Source organism: Schistocerca nitens, chromosome 3, assembly GCF_023898315.1.
Source record: "Schistocerca nitens isolate TAMUIC-IGC-003100 chromosome 3, iqSchNite1.1, whole genome shotgun sequence".
Lineage (NCBI taxonomy): Eukaryota > Metazoa > Arthropoda > Insecta > Orthoptera > Acrididae > Schistocerca > Schistocerca nitens.
The window spans coordinates 843,823,025-843,849,498 of record NC_064616.1 but is presented as its reverse complement, the minus strand read 5'-3'; the positions used below and the strand labels follow the sequence as shown (position 1 = coordinate 843,849,498).

General features: G+C 41.0%; 1 protein-coding gene across 2 annotated transcripts in view; it reads right to left on the bottom strand.

Moving 5' to 3' along the window:
• LOC126248867 (toll-like receptor Tollo) overlaps nt 1-26,474 on the bottom strand; it is a 150,467-nt gene that overhangs the window by 8,657 nt on the left and 115,336 nt on the right. The window contains exon 2 of one of the 2 annotated variants that reach the window (XM_049950310.1): nt 3,024-3,090. The exons of the other annotated variant lie outside the window; for it this stretch is intronic. The gene's annotated coding sequence lies outside the window, so the exon portion shown is untranslated. Of the gene's footprint in view, nt 1-3,023; nt 3,091-26,474 lie in introns of those variants that run through there. 2 annotated transcript variants of the gene reach the window in all.

Sequence of the window (26,474 nt, the reverse complement as noted above, 5' to 3'; positions counted from 1 at the left end):
GCCAGCGGTTCAGTTAAAAGGAGAAGTCTCACGAAACCTGTTGAACACTTCAGCAACACTTTTGTATCTTTATTGTTTCTTCTTAAATGTAATACTCTTTAAAAAGAACAACTTAGGAAGCTGAAGACATTGTTTGCGGTAATCCAACTGTAACGTAAAGAAAAAGCAAAGAAGAAACCCGAAGCGATAAGAATTGCACCGCCATACCTTTGTTAGTTTGCTTATTATGTTATTTAGTCGTTATCGTCTACTTATGATTGTTGGTTAAGACCAATGAATTGCTAAACGTATGTGAATTATAGGCGGAAGCCATTTGTCGATTTTTTTCCTACCGTGAAAAGACAGAAAACCCGAAGCTAGTTTGTATGCGTACTGATCTCTATAGCGCCTGATTTTGTTGTTGTGCATACTAACTGCGTTTTAATCAATGTAAAATCTACTTTAATGTTAGCATGGAATACAATTTCTTGTTAGCATTGAATGAGCGCTAAACTCGAAGGCAAGAGATCTTCATTGATATACAGCTAAATTCCTTTCTGTTGGCCCTGCATCACAGACCGTATATGCTTGTGAGGCCGTGCCCTCAGCTTGAAAGCGTGGTAAAGATTTCCATGGAAACATTCAAAGACGCCGTCAACAAATTACAAGGGAGGAAAGGGGGGAGGGCGGCTTCACCCCAAGCTGGTTCACAGGCCGTCGAGTTTTCGTTTTCTGAGAATGTTTGTAGATACAAGATTAAAAAATCTTTGGGCCTACACCTTCAAAGAGCAGAGCGCCCGTGCCAGACAAGAGGGAACCTTATAAGTAACTTTATCGGCAGTGGAAAATTTCACCGTAGAAATTTCAAACAATGACGCCGCCACAGTTTCTTGTACACTACTAGACGCACAGCCTACGATGTTTCCGGAGTATGAAGCTAAGTTAATGTACACGAACTTGCTGCGCTTTACATATTCAATTCACTAACTTTCCTTTAAGTCATACAATGCAGGCTTTCACGACCGCTATTTACATACTGACTGATTTTAGTTATATGGTTATCACGCCATGGTATAATCCATATTTCTGTCAAAAGAAAGACGATGAACCACAAAGAGAATTAGGCATTATTAAAACGGTAGCTACAGTTAATGGATACAGGAAGCAAAATGACACACGTATGTTTACTAAAATCAAAAACAAATTTATCTGTATGAGTGATGAGAGTAAGAAGATTAACGTTCAGAAAAAGTTTTTCACTATGACATACGAAGAGAATTGCTGTATTGTTTCCGAAAAACGTTGCCGTAGCATCACAGAATGAAGGGCAAATGGCTAATATGTTATGTCATAGATAATCGACGAAACAGCAAAACAAATGCAGTAGACCCGGGATATACAAGGTTGAATGTGCGGACAGCGGTAAATATTGTACAGGGTGAGTCAGAAGGAAAGGTACATGTTTTGAGGGGTGATAATATTGGCGATTTTGAACAAGAATTTCAAATGAACATCTGCCCTTCTCTTAACCGTATCCGACGTTTAGCTATTTGAAAACTACGGGCGTCAGTCTTATCTCCTTCTGTGCCAGCGCTAAGATGGGAATACAACCAACATGATATTAGGCTACGAAGTGTTGTCTTAGCTGACCTTCTCAATACGCTATTACTGATGGCCAATTCACCGGTCCAGTTGTTTTAGATAACCATCTAAGTGGAGTACGGTACCTTTAATTCTTTCAAAATGAGTTACCAGAAGACTTGGAGTATATTCCTTTGGCAACACGGTGTCGTATATACTTTCAGCACGACAGAGCTCCGGTACATTTAGTACGACTAGTATCAGAGTACCTCGCGGAAACGTATCCAGGACGGTGGATCGTTCTCCGTGGAGTCATTTCTTGGACACCGAGGTCACACGTTTTTACTCCATTAGATTACTGTTCGTGGGGTTGGCTTCACAGAGAAGTCTACAAGCGCAGAATGGACACAAATGAGGGAGTTCAAGCTCGTATTTTACATGCGTGCTGCTCAAGTGAAGGACCGTACGAATGAGCTCAGATCAGCAACACAGCAGCTATCTACAAGAGCAGCAAAATGCATTGCAGTTGACAGTATACTTTTTTAATATCCTTTGTGTGGAAATGAACAAAATTCAACAAAACATTAGATCATAGTGTTTCATGTATTATCACCTGCATTTGTCCAGTTCCCCACCGTTTTTAGTGGTTTCCTCGGAAACTGTTGAGAACAGGACATATGTTCACATGACGTTTCATGTTTCAGAGTCACTAATAGTATGCCCCTCAAAGCATGTACTGGTCCTCCTGACTCACACTATATAGGAGAGAGTGAGTGAAATTTTAAAGTCCTTTACAAAGTACATTCTGGTCACAGTAATGCGATAGATTTGGAGCGCATGTAGAACATAGTAAACATGAAGCTAGCACAAAAAGTGAACAAATGGAGGTACTACACAGAGCTCCGAAAAGTTTTTACCTAAATGTGCTGGAGGACGGGAAATTTACGTCCACCAAATGAAAACTGCTTAATGAACAAAGTGATTTTATGCGTACGAACTTTTACGAAATGTTTAAAGGCATCTTTAGCCTTACTCAGGGATGGGATAGGACGCTCGGCCAAGCCCCAGCTGCGGCGGCACTCAGTGTACTGGCAGCGGCGAATTGCACACGGCAGAGGAAATATCAACGTGGCACTGTGTGTGACCTGGCGTAGGGGAACCTCCCTAGAAAAGCCACAGTTTTCTAAAACCAAAAAGTTTCTTAAAAATGGTTTCAAAGTTCTTTCAATTTTTTTAAAAAAATTGGTTATTTTAAATTACATGCATCATCATTGTTTATACCTGTAGATTATACTTAGGAACATTTTCTGTATGGCAATCAATTTTCTGTAGACAGAGGGCATTTCCCAGTGTTACAAGTGTTCCACAAATCCGATTTGTTGAAAATTGTACCATAAGGTCTTAGTAGGTTAGTATATTTTTAGTTATGAGTGTCAACTTGCAGTTCTCTATCGACTCTAGTCAGCAGCTCGTGGTCTAGTGACGCCGGCACGGTAACTCAGCGTGTTCGGTCAGAGGGTTAGCTGCTCTCTGTAATAAAAAAAAACTGCGTTAATGTATTAACGACATGTATCACAAGCGTCACGTGACGTCCACCCCGAACAAATAGAAAGAACAATAATTTGTTTGTGTTGTCCTCATCATTTCATCATCATCATCATCATTCGTGACAGTGGCTAGAGTGGATTGTAGAAAAGTTGAACTGTGTAAAAACTGGGACTTTATACGTGCGCTGATGACCGCACAGTTGAGCGCCCCACAAATCAAATATCATCATCATCATCGACTTTGTAACTGTAAAAAATAATGTGTTTTGTATTGTAAATAATTTCTTGAAAGTTTGAAGCTTCCTAAACACAAGTCTCGACTCAGATGTCATTTAATTTTGTGTAACAAATCTGAAAATGGCCAGCTGGCCCAAAAATGGTGTTTTTGAAAATGAAGAAAAGCTATCTACAGACTGAAATTGGACATGCCTGCATATTTCCACGCCTGACGTTGCAGGTGAAGATGTCTCTAGTACTAGCAGACGAAACAACAGGTTCAAAAGCTTGCCCTTAGAACATGTCCTAATGTCCATACAACAATAGTGAAGAATGTATTGATACCAGCGACTTCTATAATGTATTAGCGTAACTGTTATTTAAGTTGAAGTGAAGTGTACGTATAACCACCAGTATTGGTTTAGGAGCGTATATCTTTTTGAATTGTATTCAACTCTGTTCTAAAGGTAACCATCTACTGTAAGATAGATGAAACTGTACAAAAGTGAACATTAATTTCTATACAGCACGGTGAGAGAGGCTAAAGTAAAAATTTAGACATTTAAATTATTGTCTGTCTCACTTGATGTAAAAATAAACCGTGGATATGCTTCGGCCTTTTGTGTGTGCGTTTTATTGTTTCCTACTTCCTGCCTAAAACACGTGATAATGTAAGTGTCTTAGTCGTTGTTGTGCTAGACTTTCTAACGACACGACAATTGTGTTGATTTTTTCTGTGGCATGGTCGGTTAACATGTTCTTTCCGGCAGGTAATTTCCTTGTAGTGTAATATCTATGGTCACAAAACTCATGTCGATCAAGGTGAAGAAGAAAGATAGGCTCAGCCTCAAAACTCGTTGTAAATCAATGACTACTGGGGATCGGTCCACTATTAGGCAGGTACTAAGTACAGTAGAAGCTTCACAATACGTTCTTCATTACCGGGAGAGACAAGAATAACCAATATATATGTCGCTGGTAACATTTTGCTGTCGAAATCTCTAAATCTTACAGTTTCAAAATACAAGATGCCGTAAACCCAATATCACGTACTATTCCTCTCAACGGCACAGTCGAATATAATACATTGTTTACTCCCGGGGCCGGCCGGAGTGGCCTAGCAGTTCTAGGCGCTACAGTCTGGAACCGCGCGACCGCTGCAGTCGCAGGTTCGAGTCCTGCCTCGGGTATGGATGTTTGTGATGTTCTTAGGTTAGTTAGGTATAAGTAGTTCTAAGTTCTAGGGGACTGATGACCTCAGACGTTAAGTCCCATAGTGTTCAGAGCCAGTTGAACCGTTTACTCCAGGGCTTGGATGTACATCCGAGTTCAAAGCCAACTGTGCATTTCGGAAATTTCAATTTTTTTCGAGCTCGCCCCATAATGTCACAGTTAGTGACAATCTCATAAAAGATCATGATGACTTACATGACCAGAGGGCCATTGAATCTGTAACAGCTAGCGACTGGGTAGCAATACTGTAGTTGTTAAAATTTCCTTTACGTGTTGGGAAAACTAAGGTGACATTAAACAGAAATCTATATTGATATATATTTCATGTCTCAACATGTCGAGCTGCTTTCAAAATTAGATGAAGAGAATCATTTTTAGGGAAGTAATTCGTAACTGGAGATTTCGCTAGGCGATGCTCACAAATCCATAGTCATTTTGAACTCAACCGTCGGTGTTAAAAAATATAGTAGATTAAAAGCGCATTCCATGTCTTTCATTGACTTTTGGCAAAATTATTCAGAACATATAAAGAGTTACAAGCTACGTGGATGACATTATTGTCTCCAACATTTGCCATACTCAGTGAGTCAGGCGTAAAGAATAATCTCAAAAAAACTGAGTGATTTCCAAAACTAAACTAAATGAAATTATCGTGTGGCACTGATAGCCGGGAGACCCTGCCCTAGGAAGTTCGGCTGCCGGGTTGCAAGCCTTATTTCACGTGATGCCACATTAGACGACAGTCCACAAACGGACGAAATTTTCAGACCAGCCGGGAATCGGACCCGGGCCCTCTGCATGGTAGTAAAACACGTTATCACTTAGTTAAGCAGGCTGACAGTAAACTGAATACCATGGGTATATTCTCAGTGCTGATACATATCACCCTCTTAGCGATATTTGGAAACCATACACGCACTACAAACAGATTAGAATCTACCAGAGATATATTCTGTGCTGGGTAGTATCAGCTATTAGGCCTGAAGTATCTAAAATGTTGACGAGATCACGCAGTTACTAATTACGAAGCCGCAGTGGCATCCCATACAAATACTGGCCTGAACGGAATGCAACATTCCTCAGCCTAAAGGAAAATACGAAATCGGTCGGATGTTTGTCAACTTACACGCAGCACATTTAGTCTTCGCGGTAAACTCGGTAAACTCGTCACAACGTCTAACGTGCGTCCAAAAGGACAAGTATCTGAAGTCAATCACATAATTTTTTTTCATTCATTTCACAAACAGTTGTACATTTCACAAAGCATGATATCATGTTCGTTTAGGTGATGTACAACAGAAAAGAGCTGTCCGAAAGAATTCGCAATGACCCTGGGTTTTCACAATGACTCTCACTGCCAACAGTACTGGGGCTGTGATATTAAACAATCAATCAGATCAACACGCCGACCCCACTAGATCTCGGTTTCTATCTGTTTTGTACAAGGGACGTTGGGGGAGCATCACATGTTAGATGTGTTGTCCGAGGTCGTATGTACTGGCTTCAGTTATCTAGTAACAAAGAAAAACTGGTGGTCACCTGTCAGGTGTGCGCAGGAAATCAAATGGTTAAAATGGCTCTAAGCACTATGGGACTTAAAATCTGTGATCATCAGTCCCCTAGACCTAGAACTACTTAAACCTAACTAACCTAAAGACGTCACACACATCCGTGCCCGAGGCAGGATTCGAACCTGCGATCGCAGTCGCATTGCGGTTCCGGCCTCGCAGGAATTCAACTCGCCGCCACATTCAGTTCACCTTCCCCTTTTTAAAAAAAATCCCTGAATGTTTGGTGCTCTACAGCTTTAAAATATTAATGAAAGGACATCTTCTACAAACCATGACCTGCACTATAAATGTTTATTTGCCAAAATCGGTTTTCGTATTTATAACCCATCAAGTACTTCGATTGCTACAAAATGGTAACTGTGTGAGTAGTAGCAATATTATAAGTCTATTTACATTATATACGTCTGCAGTAATGAAGTGCGTGTCACTTAATACGGTGTGATCTGAAATCTGTCCTACCACACAGTAAACAGAGAGAACTAGGCATTATTAAACAGGTAGCTACAACTAATGAACACAGAAAGTAAGACGTCATGCATATGTTTACTAAAATCAAAAACAAACTTAGCGGTACGAGCGATGAGAATAATAAGTTGGAAGTTAAGAAAAAGTTTGTCACTTTGACGAGGAAAGGGCGTGTGTCGGAGAGAATTGCTAAATTATTTCCCAAAAACGCTATAGTGGCATTTCAAAATGAAGAGCGAACGGTGCATTTTTCAGGCATCTAGTGCGACTTTTATATGTTCAGTCACAGATACAGTATTACTAGGTTTTTATTCCTGAGCTAAATTATAACGGAATCCTTTGCATAGAAAGCTGTGTTCTTTCGCGTTAGGTGGTCTTATTGAATTACTTCGATCTCAGAGCTATTTTACCTGCAATGGTTACAAATTTTAATAAAAAGAAGCCCTGGTTATGGGTAACAGCCTGTCAGGAACACTTGGAAATATATGTTTAGATCACATCGCAAATAATGTTTCTGAAAATTCCTATGACCTAACTAAGAAATCATATACTATTGCCGTTATGTAGATGACACACTAGTCTTGTTCGTTGGTACTTTTGATGAAGCTAATACATGTTGGCAACGATTTAATCATTTACGTAAGAACATAATTTTTGCCATAGAACAAGAAGAAAACGGGAGTATTAACTTTTTGGACCCGATAGTTCAACGAAAAGGAGAGACAAACCTTTTCAACATATTCCGAAGACCCACTACTTCTGATTGCACAATTGACAGCAATTCATGCCATGCACGATTCCCCGAAGAGGCATATTTCCTCTCAGTGATTGACAGTTCAATCAAATACCCTTTAAAAGAGGCAATATTAATGCTGAATTACATACACTGGAGGAGGTAGCATCTCACAGTGGCTATGACTCAAAACTGGTTATGAAATTATATACAAAAAACAGAAAGGACAGAGTAAGAATAATAATCGGATCACATAAGAAAAGAGTGAGTTAGTATGACTGGAGTCATTTCCGACAAAGTGAGTCGATTGTTTCGAAAAACTAGACTGCACATTGGCTTCAGGACAGAGAAGAATGTCAGATCACATTTTATACATAGTACAGATAAGAGTCAAAGATATAACGTCATGCGTGTATAAAATAACATGTAGTGTGTGTGATACATTTTATGTTGGGCAAAGAGTGAGAAACTTCAAAACGAGATTTAGAGAGCATATTAATGTTAGTAGAGTCAGTCCCTCAGCGTTCAGTGCACATTTAAGATGATACAGGCATTCAGCTAATGACCTTAACCAAAACAACACCATTCTCAATAAGGCAGAAAAAGGCAGATTATTAAATTTTCTAGAAGGAACTGAAATACACAGCCATATGACAAAACTAACGGAAAACTCATATAATGAACAGAGTTACGGTATAAAATGTGTACAGTGTGTTCGGAAATTCCCGTTACAAACTTCAGGACTTGTAGAGGGGAGTGAGTACATAATATTTTGAAGATCTTCTGCTTGAGCAATTGCGATAGGGGTGATACAGTACAATTATTAGGTAACAATTCGAAAGGAAGCATAATGAAATATCCATTTATTACTCTATATGTATGTATTACTCTATATGTATGTATTAACACTTAAACATTACGTGTTTACATTTTTCTAAAACAAAAAAGAAGCCAGCACACTGTACGTACTGAACAGTACTGATGCGTTATAACAGCGGCTCGATGTGGCCACCGGCAACCTTGTTACCGATATTGCACCTACGAAGCATGTTCTGCTACTCACTCTCCATTCCAACAGGTGTCTCTTCAGTGTCTATTGCAGGGACCAGAACTCGTGCCAGCAGATCTTCCTCTGTCTCTAATAGAGTCTCGCAAGCACAAGAAGTAGTACATAGTAGTTGAATCCGACGAACGCAGAGGCAACAACGCGGTTGAACCACCTCGGCCTGTTCATATTTCACCAAATCGTCTGTTGAGATGCCTCTGAACCGCACGTGATAAGTAAGATGGTGCACCACCATGCTGAAGCCACATTTCCTCACGCACATTCAGTGGAACAGCTTCCGAGAACAGGCCCAATACGTTTTATACGAAGATCAAGTATGCAGGACCACTTAGCTTGAGTGGAAGCAGACGTGGACGCGTTACTCATCTGAACTGAAACAGTGGAGAACGGAAACAGTAAGATACCGGGCATAGGTTCCTGATTGTAACGGGAATTTCGGAACACCATATTACAAAATTTCAACAATATTTTTACCGAATAATTTTGGTTTAGAGTCATGATCTGCATGCAGAATTGTCTAATTTGGCGTGATATGCTGGATTATTTTGCCATTTTATACCTTTTGCACATTCTACCTTCATATGCCAATTGCCGAAAAATAAGAATTTACATATAGGAATGTATGTCATAGAAATAACAAAAGACAGGTAATGTAGAGTCTCGGGCCTGTCAATCCCATATCTACATTACATTACAGTTATGTCTGACGTTATCAAAAATTGTCACTGCCTAATATTTGACGGCAGTAACTTACCTGACAACCTCTAAACTATGTTATAAGGCAGAGTTCTGATCCTTTTGTATTAACTGACACATGTGTCACTGCTAAAGAGGCACATAATATAAGCAGACTAATATTACTTTTACTATGTATACAGTTGTCATTTTGTAGAAATCGACTTACAAACAGTTGTTAGTTCCTGTGTGTCAGATGCTGCTGATGATGGGTGTAGAACCGAAAACTGGTTTTGGCAAATGAACATTTCTCTTGCAGCTCATGGTGCTTGGATGCCCTTTAATAAATTCAGGTTTTTGCCGCATGACCTCCTCCCAAAGTACTGTGGGATGAGTTCATATTAAGTAAGCTCCACCATTCTTAAACTCTGCTTGCTAAATTACTCTTTATCAGTACTCACTAGTGCCGTTCATACTGGGTCAAATTCTACTACCCAAAAACTGTAAACGTATTATATATATTCTTCCTCGCAGAAAGTGACAATGGACAAAACATTAGATTACATGCCGGCCCTTGTGGCCGAGCGGTTCTAGGCGCTTCAGTCCGGAACCGCGCTGCTGCTACGGTCGCAGGTTCGAATCCTGACTCGGGCATGGATGTGTGTGATGTCCTTGGGTTAGTTAGGTTTAAGTAGTTCTAAGTCTAGGGGTCTGATGACCTCAGATGTTAAGTCCCATGGTGCTTAGAGCCATTTGAACCATTTTTACATTACATCAATTTAATACATTGTGCGAGAAACATGGAATTAGCCATCTTGAAACGGGACTGTCCTCTTTGCCATGACGATTTTTTAGGTAGTTTTGGTCATAAATGTGAATAAAGCTGTGAATTTGATAAATGTATCCGATCCCTGTAGTATCGATACAATCATATCCTTTTTAAGTCTGCGTTTTGAGACCAAAGATGTTAGAGTCAGTCAGAGTAGCAGTGTGTAGTGTATGTCGGACAATCTGGCAATGTCTTTGGGCTAAAAACGATAGCAGCAGGCCTGCCGTGTAGTGGAGCAGCATCATTTAAAAACAATATTGAACTATTATATTTTGAGGAAAATATTCAGAAAATGAGATGATATGAATGGAAGAATGACAAAAGCCAATTTTTAAGGTAATTCAGTGTTTTTATGTTTGTAACTGTATAGCTTCTTATTGTTAGAACATGGCGTATGGTTGAAGTTTTACGTAGAGATCTTATAATGGAACATACGTGTTTGTCTTATAGTTGAAACAAGTGCCAAGGAAAGTAATTGTAGACAGGAAAGTTATTAAGAAATATTTTGTAACTTGTCTAAATGGGAGAACCTTATGACAATGTTTATTGTTGTTATGGCTTAATGAAGCATACTTAAACTTGGAGCCTTTGTTCGTGTTTATTAGTAGTTAACGGTAGCCACGTATGTGTTTGTACACTCGTATTGCACATCGCGAGCTGTGCACTGAGAAGCATTTTTATGAAAACTGGTAAGACACTTCCTTGCGTTGCACATCGCAAGTTTGATTTTTGACTGTCTCATCATTAGCCTAATAGCGACACGTTGCAGAGCAGATTAGCGTTCCGTGCGCACATGTCTGCCATTACATTTAATTACCATCAAAATTCACGTCCATTGTAAGGCAGAGTGATTGTCAGAGTGTTTTTGTGAAAATATCAGTATCGGCTCTGAGGTTAATACGTGATTTCAGTAAAGTGTTATCTTGTGAATTTTCAATCAGTTTTATTAGAAAGTCAGATGCGTTGATATTTTATGTTCATTTGCTGCGTAATTACAATCACAGTTCTAGTACAATGATTGCCTACAAGACTAATGACAAGGATTAGCAACATTCAGGGCCAACATTTTTATCTGAGATATTTTATTTTGCGGTCAGATGTCATATGGAAACCTCTTTGATAGCGGATTGCTCTCTCGCAGACAAGTTGTTTGGTGCATCGGCTAGCCTGGATTTCGCATAGTTTAGTGTGAGCTCCACATGCCTATGTCCAAAATTTAATTTTCAAGTAGTTCTGTTGCCCTGCGCCGATATTTACGCATTTTGATATCAAATTAAGTTTTACACATTTCTCAGATACCAGCCTGACACTTACAAACACGAGTTTAACTTTTACACTAAACTTTCAACTTAAAGTCCGCCCCATTCCATTCACAAAACAATGATCAGGCGGAGCGTTTCGTCACGACATTTAAGACTCAAATGATTAAGAGTATTACTGGATTTTCTTCTCGCACGATATTCCTCAGCATAGACACAGGTGGGTCGACCAGTGGCAGGGCGTAACCCCGCCGGTAGCCACAGACAATCCTATCGTTGCTCGTCCCTCAGACGTCACACGCCTTCACAGTGCCTGCGGTTCTGTCCGGACGTGGTGGTACGTGGAAGACCCTCGGCAGGTATCCTGAATGAACAGTAGCCGTGGTGGAGGCCTCTCACAGTGGCCTGCCCCGTGGCGACTGGAGCGGGTAGTATCGCCGCCATTTCCATTGCACTCACAGAATCGCTTGAGCCATCAGCGCCACTATCACAGCGCCAACAAGGCTTATTATCTACGTCTCCAAAATCGATAAATCCGAGTATCCTAATTTACTGAAAAGCAATTATCTTCCTTCACAAGCGTTAATAAAGTTTGTGGGGTTTTAAATTACATAATTATTGAGTGAACATAAGTTTTGAAATACGCCACGTAGTTTTCATAAACGAATGGTTAAAGTTTCATCATACTACAAGTACTAAGAGAAGATTTAGAGTATTCAGTTCAATGATTCTTCTCACTGAAATAATAATGTTTAAAATTTCATGCGTTATGTGGTTTCCCATATTGTGTTGCGACTAAAGTGCTCAGCCTCGATCTGAGTCTACCGATAGACTAGTATTTTGGTCGCCATACAAACAGTTGAGCCTGATTTAAATGACTTATTGCAATAACAGCAATCAAGAATAAGCAACTGGCACCAAATATTCAAACAATACTAGATCGAGGTATCAGATGTTCCACTTGAGCTAAATAATATAAGGAAGTGAAGGTTCTTTGAGAATGCGAGTAATAATCTGTACAAAAGACACAATTACGTTATATCACCCGCCCGGTTAGCCGTGCGGTCTAAGCACTGGTTTCCGAGCGGGAAGGCGTGCCGGTTCCCAGCACGATTCCGCCCGGCGGATTAGTTTCGAGATCTGGTGTGCTGGCCAGTCGGTTGATAGTTTTTAAGGCGGTTTTCCATCTGCGTCGGCGAATGCGGGCTGGTTCCCCTTACTCCGCCTCAGTTACACTATGTCGGCGATTGCCGCGCCGACACTTCCTCCACGTACGCGTACACCATAATTACTCTACCACGCAAACATTTGGGGTTACACGCGTCTGGTGTGAGACGTTACCGGGGACGGAGGGAGGGGGGGGGGGGGGAGGGTGCCCACTGGGGGCCGAACCGCACAGTAACTCTGGATTCAGTATGGGGCGGCGGTGGGGTGAGTAGACTGATGCAGCCTATTGTGGGGATGTAAACCACTGAGGAGGGCTACGAGGGGGACGAAGCCTCTCCGTCGTTTCTAGGTCCCCAGTTCAATGTAGAACAATACAATACGTCATATCTATTTCAGCAGTAGTAATTTCCTGTAATTAATCTGAGGAAAGAACCTCTTTTACATGTCAGTATTGCTCCACCATTAGTAATCATTTACCTATAATTGTTATTACCTTCCTACTGTAAAGTACAGATGTTGTTGTTGTTGTGGTCTTCAGTCCTGAGACTGGTTTGATGCAGCTCTCCATGCTACTCTATCCTGTGCAATCTTCTTCATCTCCCAGTACCTACTGCAACCTACATCCTTCTGAATCTGCTTAGTGTATTCATCTCTTGGTCTCCCTCTACGATTTTTACCCTCCACGCTGCCCTCCAATGCTAAATTTGTGATCCCTTGATGCCTCAGGACATGTGCTACCAACCGATCCCTTCTTCTAGTCAAGTTGTGCCACAAACTTCTCTTCTCCCCAATCCTATTCAATACCTCCTCATTAGTTACATGATCTACCCACCTTATCTTCAGCATTCTTCTGTAGCACCACATTTCGAAAGCTTCTATTCTCTTCTTGTCCAAACTGGTTATCGTCCATGTTTCACTTCCATACATGGCTACACTCCATACAAATACTTTCAGAAACGACTTCCTGACACTTAAATCTATACTCGATGTTAACAAATTTTTCTTCTTCAGAAACGATTTCCTTGCCATTGCCAGTCTACATTTTATATCCTCTCTACTTCGACCATCATCAGTTATTTTACTCCCTAAATAGCAAAACTCCTTTACTACTTTAAGTGTCTCATTTCCTAATCTAATCCCCTCAGCATCACCCGATTTAATTTGACTACATTCCATTATCCTCGTTTTGCTTTTGTTGATGTTCATCTTATATCCTCCTTTCAAGACACTGTCCATTCCGTTCAACTGCTCTTCCAAGTCCTTTGCTGTCTCTGACAGAATTACAATGTCATCGGCGAACCTCAAAGTTTTTACTTCTTCTCCATGAATTTTAATACCTACTCCGAATTTTTCTTTTGTTTCCTTTACTGCTTGCTCAATATACAGATTGAATAACATCGGGGAGAGGATACAACCCTGTCTCACTCCTTTCCCAACCACTGCTTCCCTTTCATGCCCCTCGACTCTTATAACTGCCATCTGGTTTCTGTACAAATTGTAAATAGCCTTTCGCTCCCTGTATTTTACCCCTACCACCTTCAGAATTTGAAAGAGAGTATTCCAGTTAACGTTGTCAAAAGCTTTCTCTAAGTCTACAAATGCTAGAAACGTAGGTTTGCCTTTTCTTAATCTTTCTTCTAAGATAAGTCGTAAGGTTAGTATTGCCTCACGTGTTCCAACATTTCTACGGAATCCAAACTGATCTTCCCCGAGGTCCGCTCCTACCAGTTTTTCCATTCGTCTGTAAAGAATTCGCGTTAGTATTTTGCAGCTGTGACTTATTAAACTGATAGTTCGGTAATTTTCACATCTGTCAACACCTGCTTGCTTTGGTATTGGAATTATTATATTCTTCTTGAAGTCTGTGGGTATTTCGCCTGTCTCATACATCTTGCTCACCATATGGTAGAGTTTTGTCATGACTGGCTCTCCCAAGGCCATCAGTAGTTCTAATGGAATGTTGTCTACTCCCGGGGCCTTGTTTCGACTCAGTATCTTATCTCCCATTTCATCTTCATCTACATCCTCTTCCATTTCCATAATACTGTCCTCAAGTACATCGCCCTTGTATAAACCATCTATATACTCCTTCCACCTTTTTGCCTTTCCTTCTTTGCTTAGAACTGGGTTGCCATCTGAGCTCTTGATATTCATACAAGTGATTCTCTTCTCTCCAAAGGTCTCTTTAATTTTCCTGTAGGCAGTATCTATCTTACCCCTAGTGAGACAAGCCTCTACATCCTTACATTTGTCCTCTAGCCATCGCTGCTTAGCCATTTTGCACTTTCTGTCGATCTCATTTTTGAGACGTTTGTATTCCCTTTTGCCTGCTTCATTTACTGCATTTTTATATTTTCTCCTTTCATCAATTAAATTCAATATTTCTTCTGTTACCCAAGGATTTCTATTAGCCCTACTTGATCCTCTGCTGCCTTCACTACTTCATCCCTCAGAGCTAGCCATTCTTCTTCTACTGTATTTCTTTCCCCCATTCCTGTCAATTGTTCCCTTATGCTCTCCCTGAAACTCTCTACAACCTCTGGTTCTTTCAGTTTATCCAGGTCCCATCTCCTTAAATTCCCACCTTTTTGCAGTTTCTTCATTTTCAATCTGCAGTTCATAACCAATAGATTGTGGTCAGAATCCACATCTGCACCTGGAAATGTCTTACAATTTAAAACCTGGTTCCTAAATCTCTGTCTTACCATTATATAATCTATCTGATACCTATTAGTATCTCCAGGATTCTTCCAGGTATACAACCTTCTTTTATGATTCCTGAACCAAGTGTTAGCTATGATTAAGTTATGCTCTGTGCAAAATTCTACAAGGCGGCTTCCTCTTTCATTTGTTCCCCCCAATTCATATTCACCTACTATGTTTCCTTCTCTCCCTTTTCCTACTGACGAATTCCAGTCACCATGACTATTAAATTTTCGTCTCCCTTCACTACCTGAATAATTTCTTTTATCTCGTCATACATTTCATCAATTTCTTCATCATCTGCAGAGCTAGTTGGCATATAAACTTGTACTACTGTAGTAGGCATGGGCTTTGTGTCTATCTTGGCCACAATAATGCGTTCACTATGCTGTTTGTAGTAGCTAACCCGCACTCCTATTTTTTTATTCATTATTAAACCTACTCCTGCATTACCCCTATTTGATTTTGTATTTATAACCCTGTAATCACCTGACCAAAAGTCTTGTTCCTCCTGCCACCGAACTTCACTAATTCCCACTATATCTAAATTTAACCTATCCATTACCCTTTTTAAATTTTCTAACCTACCTGCCTGATTAAGGGATCTGACATTCCGCGCTCCGATCCGTAGAATGCCAGTTTTCTTTCTCCTGATAACGACTTCCTCTTGAGTAGTCCCCGCCCGGAGATCCGAATGGGGGACTATTTTACCTCCGGAATATTTTACCCAAGAGGACGCCATCATCATTTAATCATACAGTAAAGCTGCATGTCCTCGGGAAAAATTACGGCTGTAGTTTCCCCTTGCTTTCAGCCGTTGGTAGTACCAGCACAGCAAGGCCGTTTTGGTTAATGTTGCAAGGCCAGATCAGTCAATCATCCAGACTGTTGCCCCTGCAACTACTGTAAAGGCTGCTGCCCCTCTTCAGGAACCACATGTTTGTCTGGCCTCTCAACAGATACCCCTCCGTTGTGGTTGCACCTACGGTACGGCCATCTGTATCGCTGAGGCACGCAAGCCTCCCCACCAACGGCAAGGTCCATGGTTCATGGGGGAAGAAAGTACAGATAATAAGAGTTATTGAGGGCCAGTTATTGCCTAAACGTATTAATACTCCTCCTGTGTTGTTCTAGTGAAATCACTGGTACATTGCTTGCTAAATTATGCTACCGGCTTGTATCTTATCCGCAAAACAGAAGTTCAGCATCAATTAAAGTCAATCCCAATAGCTAACTTTCTCTATGAACCATGTTAGTACTGGGTACAACTCTGCCTAATTAGGCTGGCGACCTTTTCCTTGTACGTAATTACAGTTTATTCGATTACCAATAGAGCCGTGGTTCGTTTGCCGTTTGTTTTGCTACTGCTTCCTTTCCATAGAGATCTTCAGGGAAACAAAATTAGTCAGATATCTTTCTATTAAATACAGCCATGATAATATAAGAAAATCCTTTCACAGAAGTAACGTTATCGATATATTACTAATTTAGTAGTAGCTGGTAGTGTTATACGTGGGCCGGCCGCGGTGGTCTAGCGGTTCTGGCGCTGCAGTCCGGAACCGCGGGACTGCTACGGTCGCAGGTTCGAATCCTGCCTCGGGCATGGGTGTGTGTGATGTCCTTAGGTTAGTTAGGTTTAAGTAGTTCTAAGTTCTAGGGGACTTATGACCTAAGATGTTGAGTCCCATAGTGCTCAGAGCCATTTGAACCATTTTGTTATACGTGGCTTTTCCCGTGGCAGGACTTGTGCTATTGGGGGAAGTGTTTTATACGCGCAGTTATGGAGGGCGACACTGAAACATTCACATAGTCATCAGTGGCTTCCATGATTGGCATACCCCTCGTAGTATACTGCTATTAAAAGACGCAATTCAGAATTGATTTCTTAGCGCTATCACGAGATGGTAACTCGATATACTGGTAGTTCACGTCTTTTACTTGATTTCAATGGGTTTGCGGTAATTCATCAGATATTCAGTAATATCTTTGTAATGGTTTGTACATAAATAGTGGAAAAGAAGGAAGGACGGTTAGAGATAAACGTCCCGTCGACTGCATGGTCGTTAGAGGGGCAGTGCAAGTTCGAGTAACGGAAGGATGGGTAGAGGAAACCAGTTGTGCCCTTTTCAAAGGAACCATACCGGGATTTGCATGGCGGGATTTACGGAAATTACGGAAAACCTGAGTTGGATGGCCGGGCAGAGATATGAGGCGTCGTCTTCCCGAATGTGAGTCCACTGCACTCACCACAGCGCCACCTTGCTTGGTCCCATAAATCGCAGTTCTCCTAGTTACAAAATACAAATTATTGTTTCTTCATCTACATCTACATACATACTCCACAAGCACCGTACGGTTCATGGCGGAGGGTACCCTGGACCACTACTAATCATTTCCTTTCCTCTTCAACTCGCAAATAGAGAGAGGGAAAAACGGCTATCTATACGCCTCCGTATGAACCCTAATTTCTCGCATCTTACCTTCGTGGTCCTTACGCGCAGTGTATGTTGGTGGCAGTAGAATTGTTCGGCAGTCAGCTTGAAATGCCGGTTCTCTAAATTTTCTTAATGGTGTTTCTCAAAAAGAAAGCAGTAGACTGCACATATTTTGTTTCAATAAGGTTTAATATGCACTTCAACTTAGAAAATTCTACTCTACCTCTGTTCGCTAACAATATTTGAATAACTTTAGTTAACAGATGGTTTTCTTTTTCACCAGATAATCAAATTCGGTATCTTTGTTTTCAAGAAGCTTGTCCTTAGCTTAATTTGCGTTCTTTAAAACACCGTAGTGAAGATTTAAGGAAAGTACGAGCAACTAAGCCGAGATGATGGGAGGTAAAATGGAAGCACTTCCCCGCAGAGCATTAACGCGGCGCCACTTTGCGTGCTGCATTTATATTTGGGACGTCCGCCACTTCAGACTGACCTTTTGTATGAAATCCCAGGGCACTTAGGGAAAAATGTCCCAGGTCTTCCCTTTTTTTCTTTTTCTTTTTTGGTTTACATCCTTCCTGGTTATCAGCAAAATCGAACAAAGTGCTCTTGCGCACATTTCATTCCGCTTCCTCTCCGTCCGTTGCCATCTAATGCTACTGCGATTACCTGAATTGCGACCTCACTGAAACATTAATCGTACACGTTACTGAGGCTCATGCTGTTCCAAAGAACGGAGACATTTGTAACGTTACAGAATAAAATCTGTTATCCTTGGCAGACTAAAGAATATTCTTGGTGGGGTGCAGAGCGCAGCCTACCAAGGGAAGGGAGTCCAGGCGACTCCCAATCAGCTTCTCACGAGTTATCAACTAAATAATTGTGAAAGTAGTACAACATGTTCTCATGACCTTTGCTATCTAACTTCTTCGTGTTGTTTACTCGCAGTGACTTAATTTATGTACAGAATATGTTCGAATGGTGGTGAAGAAACGGCGCTTATTAAAAAAGTGTGAGTTTATCCACATGAGTGCCAAAAAGAATGTGTTAAATTTCTGTTACACTATAAATCAATTAAATTAAAGGCCGTAAGTTCAGCTAAATACCTAGGAATTGGAATTAAAAATGACTTAAATTGGAAAGGACACAGAAAATGTGGGGAAGGCGAACCTAAGACCGTGATTTATTGGTCGAACACTTAGAAGATGCAACAGATCTACCAATGAGACTGCTTATACTACGCTTGTGCGATCCTTACCATATAGGATTAACGGAGTACATCGAGAAAGTTAAAAGAAGAGCAGCACGTTTTTTATCATCGAGAAATAGGCGAGAGAGTGTCACGGACATGATACGGATTTGGGGTGGACATCATTAAAACAAAGGTGTTTCTCGTTGCATCGGGATCTTCTCACGAAATTTCAGTCACCAACTTTCTCCTCGGGATGCAAAAATATTTTGTTAACGCCGACCTATATAGGGAAGAACGATAATCATAATAAAGTAAGGGAAATCAGAGCTCGGATGGGAAGATATATGTTTTCGTTTTTTCCGCGCGCCGTTCGAGAGTGCCATAATAGAGAATTATTGTGAAGGTAGTTCGATGAACCCTCTACCAGGCACTTAGGAGTGGTTTTCAGACTATCCATGTAGATAAAGGTGTAGATGTAGATATAGAATGCTGAAAGCGATGGTAGTATACGTCTGTGGGACGAGCGACAATAGGATTGTCTGTGGCTATCGGTCGTCAAGGATTTGCCCCAGCCGTTAGTCGGCGCACCTCTGTACGTCCCAACAGTATCGTGATAGACACCTCTGGAGATGAAGATTCTGTGATGTTAGTGGTAATTTGAGATTTAAATGTCCTAACTAAACACTCAGCCTTACCACTAGTTTATAGGTGGGATATGTGTAACGGGGCTGACTTCAGGTGACCAATTCCATTTTGCTCACACAGTATCAGATTTATGTAATATAAAATTGTGTCTATTGTCTGATATAATGATTTGTGATAAACCTTCAATTAGGAAGATTATGAAAATGCTTTTATACGTTCTTGAGTAGTAGTATTTGATCAAATATTAGCAACAGATGTGAGATGTGCTAAAGTAGAGTTCACTAGTGAAGTTTACTCAGTGTAAACGCGTTCTGATGGTTCCTTGGATGACGGTCATGGAAAAAAAAATACTGAATATGAGGCCGTGTGGGTTACTGCACACAACTGACAAGTGTCCCACCAACTTTTCTTTCTCATTAGCTAACCGGAGGCAGCATATATGACCTCGGACAACACTTACTAGGGGCGTTCGAAAAGTCCGTGAAAAGTTAGAGAGATGGCACCCCCGGCGCTTATCGAGGTCATATTTAGTTAGTAGCATCTTTGAAAGAACACATACTAAGTTTCAGCCATATTGGTCTATTTCTATGTGTTTGGCATTCGTGTGAATCAATAAAGTCGAGTGATTGTCAAAAAATGGACGAAAAAGAATTTCGTCTGGTGATTAAACATTACTTTATGATGGGCAAAACGCCTCAGGAGACTAAAGAGAAGCTTGATAAACATTACAGTGACTCTGCACCGTCGATTAGGATAGTTTATAGGTGGTTTCAAAATTTTCGGAGTGGCCATATGGGCACAAGTGATGCTGAACGTTCTGGACGCCATGTAGGGGTTACGACTCCAGAAATCATTGAGAAAATCCATGATATGGTGATGGATGACAGAAGAGTTAAGGTGCGTGAGATTGCTAGTGCTGTGGGCATCTCGAATGAACGGGTACATAATATTTTGCATAAACATTTGGATATGAGAAAGCTATCCGTAAGGTGAGTTCCGCAATTTCTCACGCTTGACCAAAAACGGAATCGTGTGAAGTGTTGCAAGGATGGTTTCCAGCTGTTTAGGAAGAATCCGCAGGACTTTAAGCGTCGTTTCATCACTGTGGATGAAACATGGATACATTACTATACTCCTGAGACCAAACAACAATCTAAACAATGTGTTACCAGGGGGGAATGTGCACCAAAAAAGGCGAAGACCATTTATTCGGCCGGAAAGTTTATAGTGACTGTCTTCTGGGATTCGCAAGAGATAATCCTCATCGACTATCTGGAAAAGGGTAAAAATATTACAGGTGCATATTATTCATCGTTATTGGGTCGTTTGAAAACGGAGCTGCAAGAAAAACGCCGGTGATTGGGCCGCAAAAAAGTCCTTTTCCATCACGACAATGCACCAGAACACACCTCAGCAGTTGTGGTCGCAAAATTATTGGAAATAGGATTCCAACTCGTTTCACATCCGCCCTATTCTCCAGACATGGCTCCCTCGGACTACTATTTGTTCCCCAATTTGAAGAAATGGCTGGCGGGGCAAAGATTTTATTCAAACGAGGAGGTGATTGCAGCAACTCATAGCCATTTTGCAGACTTGGACAATTTCATTTATTCGGAACAAATTAGAACAGCGTGGACGAAGTGCATAAGTCTAAAAGGAGACTATGTCGAAAAATATAAAAGGTTTACCCCAAACACGTAAGTAGTTTTTATTTTTGCGCGGACTTTTCAAACGACCCTCGTATAATACGTGACATTCCACCAACGCCTTCTTGTACAAAAAGGACTGAAACTGATACCAGTTGGACTGATCTAAACCTATGTACGCGGCCGCTACGGTCGCAGGTTCGAATCCTGCCTCGGGCATGGATGTGTGTGTTGTCCTTAGGTTAGTTAGGTTTAAGTAGTTCTAAGTTCTAGGGGACATATGACCTCAGAAGTTGAGTCCCATAGTGCTCAGAGCCATTTGAACCATAAACCTATGTAGTGTTGATCTGACTGAGTGCTTATGCTCAAGGTCCTGTACTGCTGGCAGTACGTGTTATTCCGAATCCGCAGGGTTATTGGCAATTCAAATGGTTCAAATGGCTCTAAGTACTGTGGGACTTAACATCTGAGGTCATCATTCCCATAGACTTAGAACTACTTAAACCTAACTAACCTAAGGACACCACACTCATCCATGTCCGAGGCAGGATTCGAACCTGCGACCGTAGCAGCCGCGTGGTTCCGGACTGAAGCGCTAGAACCGCTAGACCACAGCGGCCGGCTCTTGGCAATTTTTTCGTGTCTGTCTTCTCTGATAAGTGGCCTATAGTGGCACATATAGGAACATACATCATGCTTAAAGAAATTTACAGTTGTTTGTGAAATAGATTCTTCTCCAGTTGGACACACATTACGTGTTTTGACGCGTTTGCCGCGAGGACTAGTAGTGCGCCGTATAAACTGACAAACATGGGAGAGATTTTAAATATTTCTTAACGTTAAGAAATGCTGCATTGCATTTCAGAGAGAATTTATATGGCAGCCATTGCGCCGGGGTTAGTATAGCTCCACTAGGTTCTTTGGTGTTTATAGTGCGTTTGCGGACAATATGCCTCTCCACCAAGGATATACCCAAGACTTTCAATTTGCTCTTGGATAGTACTAGATTTCTTGGAATTATACTCTACCACTAAGTTATATAGTATGGGAAAACTCGGTCTCAAGCTTTGTGAGGCTTGAAATGTGTCGCAAACCCGTATCACGTAGCCGGGTAAGTCTTTGAAGGAGGGAGTAGAGGTGGGGTGGATGATAAAGGAGATGAAGAACAAGAGAAAGAAAAAGAAGAAGGTTAGCTGGGAGGTTAAGTTCAGTGTGAACAAACATTAGTTCCTGAGAGAAGAGCGTCATCTGTAATCGAGTTACTGCCAGTCACATTCTCGCAACCAAAGAATGATTACAATACCCAACTGTTTCCATATCAATTAAATTTCGTTTCTGATTTGACGTGAAACAGACCTTTACCAGGTTCTCAGATGATATAAGTGATATAAAAAAATTAATAGTAAGCTAAATCTTTTATTTCCAACTTATTGCTGATGCTGGGATTTTCTGTTGTTTCATTTGATTACTTACTTTTATTTCTCACTGAACATTACAACTTGCGGAACTGTTGAATCCAATGTCAACGTTTGCCCTAGATTCTCTTTATAATATTAACTTGTGGTTCCCGTCCGTGAAGGATATCTTGAGTTGGTGATGGGGGCCGAGGTGGGGGGACAGGAGGCGGTTTGACTTCAGTTGTCCGTAGAAAGATTTGGTATGTATTTGTCGTACGTCGAGACCACGACCACCATGAAAATACCTCTCCAGACGAAGAAAAAATACTGGGATAGAAAAAGACTACGGCCTTAAACGCGTGGAAGTTTTGAATAAGTTCTGCTGTTGAAACATTGGAGGAGAGGAAGAAGCTTTGCGCAGTAGCGCACATGAGGCTATGCACTCTGAATGAAGGAGATAAGAACGGATTGTTCCTCGTTTCACGTGAGGTAATCGTCACATGAAAGAGCTTCTTGGAACATAGATGGAGGCCGCTGTAACTTGGAAAGCAGGCACTGTGCTGTCTTATGTCATCACAGTTTCACGTCAGCGTCTATTCTCGTTCTTCTTTCCGCCTGTAAGAAGAAGAATGGTGACTATAGCTGCATACCACTTCCTGACAAATGATTATGAAAAAATGTCAATTATCATTCGGAATATTTGATATCGAAACTAATAAAATAAGAATAGCTTTCCACTAGTGATTTGGGTGATATTTCAGCGCCATCCAGTGATTCTTCCTGTAAATGGGCAGGCAACGAACAAATAAGATTGTTTTAGACGTTAAGCGCTACTTCCGGAGAGAGGAGGAGAGCAATATTTAAATCGTCAGCTACACGATGAGGCCACAATATCGTGGTCCGTACGCCGCACTTCGTCTTAACAGCCTTATCCTGCAGCAGTGCCACATAGTTTGTGATTTTGTGGCCGTTTTCCACTCCAGTTTACACGAGCCCAGGCCTGCGCTCTGACTTCGCTCTGGTAGTTATAATAAAAAACATATTAAAAAAGGAAACCTGTGAAGCTTTGTATAAAGAAAAATTGAATCCTACGTCATAAAGACACTCATAAGCAACAGTGACTACACACGGAAATGAGGAAAAACTGAGGAAGCAGCGTAATTGTGTTGATCTGTATGTGTGCGTGTGTATGTTGTTTACTAACTTCAAAAATGGTTCAAATGGCTCTGAGCACTATGGGACTCAACTGCTGAGGTCATTAGTCCCCTAGAACTTAGAACTAGTTAAACCTAACTAACCTAAGGACATCACAAACACCCATGCCCGACGCAGGATTCGAACCTGCGACCGTAGCGGTCTTACGGTTCCAGACTGCAGCGCCTTTAACCGCACGGCACTAACTTAATAAAAATAATCAAGTTAAGTGGGTAGTTAACTAAATGGTCACTCTTCTCAAGAAATGACCATTCCAATCCACTGCACTACATCATGCAGTACGTTTCTTGATTTTTTGGTTTATTTTATAGTATTTGTCTTCCAAGAGCAGTGAAGTTAATAGCAATAACCTTTATCAGAGTATAGAGAAAATGTGGGATTTTGTCCAAATATTTTTTTAAGGTTGAGGAATTTCCGTTAACAAATGCATAAAAGAACTCGAAATTTTACAAGGTACTGGATACCCGCATCAGCTGGTTCTAAAATTGATGAGATTCATTCAGACAACTCCCTCTAATATACTTAAGTTCTGCTTATGTGATTCTAAATATTCTGCTAGTTAGTTTGTAACATTTCACATTGAACACTGACTGCACTCTAGTGACGACGAACTTGGAAAGAAAGTCATAATTAACAAAAGGAGCGTCAAATTAAGAAAAAACCGGACAAGTGCAAGTGGGATTTGTGCTCTGAGCGTTCCGCGCAAACTTAAATTTGCATGTAGATAGTTCATCTACAGGTTTCGATGAGTGAGTTTGTGAATATTGGAATACATGCAATAGATGGCCGTATCATTTATTGCATTACTTAGAAGCTTAAATTTCCTACATCGTCAACGGACTATAGGTCTTCGTATCTGACATTAATTTAAACTTGATATATCTACCCCTTCGTGAGAAAAAGGGGTCTTAACAAACGGACGGACTGACAGATGAACAAACAGACACACACGAAATGGCAAAAAATTATTTTTTATGTGATATAGTTACAAATTAACAATATTCAGGTGTTTTACTTTATTTGCACTGTGAAACCTTGCTCATTACTAAATTTGATGATTGTGGGTCAATGAGAAATAGGTTTTGATGAGGGAATTAGCGAGTATCAAAATATGTGACGTAAATGGCTGTAACTTTCGAATGCACTGATTTAGAAGCCTAAATTTCTCACATCGCCAGGGGACCGTAGACTTTAGTATTTGACACAAATTTCAGATTCATACCGTTACCCGTTCCTACGACAAATGGGTCTTAGCAATCAGAGAGAGAAACGGACAACAAAGTGATCCTAGAAGATTTCCCTGTTTACCGATTGGGGTACGGGGTCCTAAAAAGTGACCATAGATGGCTACTGCTCTAACGAGTGTCTGTAACAACTGATAGCGTTCAACATATGTATAAGATTGGACTATATAAATTCAGAACATATGAGTAAATAGCTCAGTTTTACTTTAATGCTTTGTGCCTGTATTCATGTATGGATCCGTTCGTATTATGTCTCCAGTATCTACATTCTAAATGTGCGATAATGGTGTGTAGTGGAGGTTCGTACACCGCTATTAGTTCCTCATTCTAAAATTCTACACAATAAGTATGACTGTCATTACGTCTACATCTGGTTTTAGGTTTATCTGATTTTTGCCATAATAGTTCTTTCGGGAGATGTATGTAGGAGGAAGTTATCTGTCTCATGACTCTTCTTGCAAAGTGCTTTATCGGTATTTAGCAGCAAATTTTTCCGTCTTGCGCACAGAGCTATGATGAGAATCTCCGTGGCGCTCTCGCACGTGTTAAGCGCACCAGCGACTAAACGCGCCGCTCCTCTTTAGATATTATCCATTCCCACCACTAATCGTACTTGCTAAGAGTCCGAGACCGACGAGCACTACTCAGACATCGGTCGAACGAGACTATCTTTCGTGAATGAGCTACATTTCCTTAGGATTCCTTCAAAGCATCTCACTTTGCCATCTTTTAGGTGGTAATTTTACTTTAAAACGTTTCGGACGTATACACCTGGATATTTTCCGCTTATTGCCGTTCCCAGTGAGTGATCACCGGTCCTGTTATCGAACAATAATGGGGCTTTCCACCTGTTTGTGTGCAATAAGAAAAACTGGTTTTATCTTGCGGGTCAACTGTCAGCCTCTGCAACAAGCGTCGACCCTTTGCCGGTCGCTCTGCATTTAACTCCAGATTTGTGGCCTCGTAACGTCCCTATATACAACAGCGTCATCCAGCAAGAAGTTCATGGAGCCTCCATCAGTTATCATATATCAGTAATCGTCCACTAACACTGTCTGTAGGTCCGGCGGAAGCTACTTTCATTTCGGAAGATTTATATCCGTTAAAAACGGCGTGCTGAGTTCTGTCTGTCAGGAAGTCTATATTCCATTTTTAAAGATGGTGCGATGCTCAATAATGTCGTATTTTGTTTGTTGGGCAATAGTGTGGGACAGTATTCGACGCCTTCCTGAAGTCAAGTAAAAATACATCAACCTGGACGCAGTTATCTACTGCCTTCTGGAAATAAAAAGGAAGATAGAAGATGAGTGCTTCACGTCTTCTCGTCAACGAGATGAACAGAGACAGAGCACAAACTCGTGTTGTCAATGGATGAGGAACGAGTCGGCAGTGTAGGCCTTCATTTTAAAGGAACCTTCACGAAAAAATGGTTCAAATGGCTCTGAGCACTATGGGACTCAGCATCTGTGGTCATAAGTCCCCTAGAACTTAGAACTACTTAAACCTAACTAACCTAAGGACATCACACACATCCATGCCCGAGGCAGGATTCGAACCTGCGACCGTAGCAGTCGCGCGGTTCCTGACTGAGCGCCTAGAACCGCTAGACCACCGCGGCCGGCGAACCTTCAAGGCACTTGCCTTATTCGTCTTAGGTAAACCACGAAAAACGAATG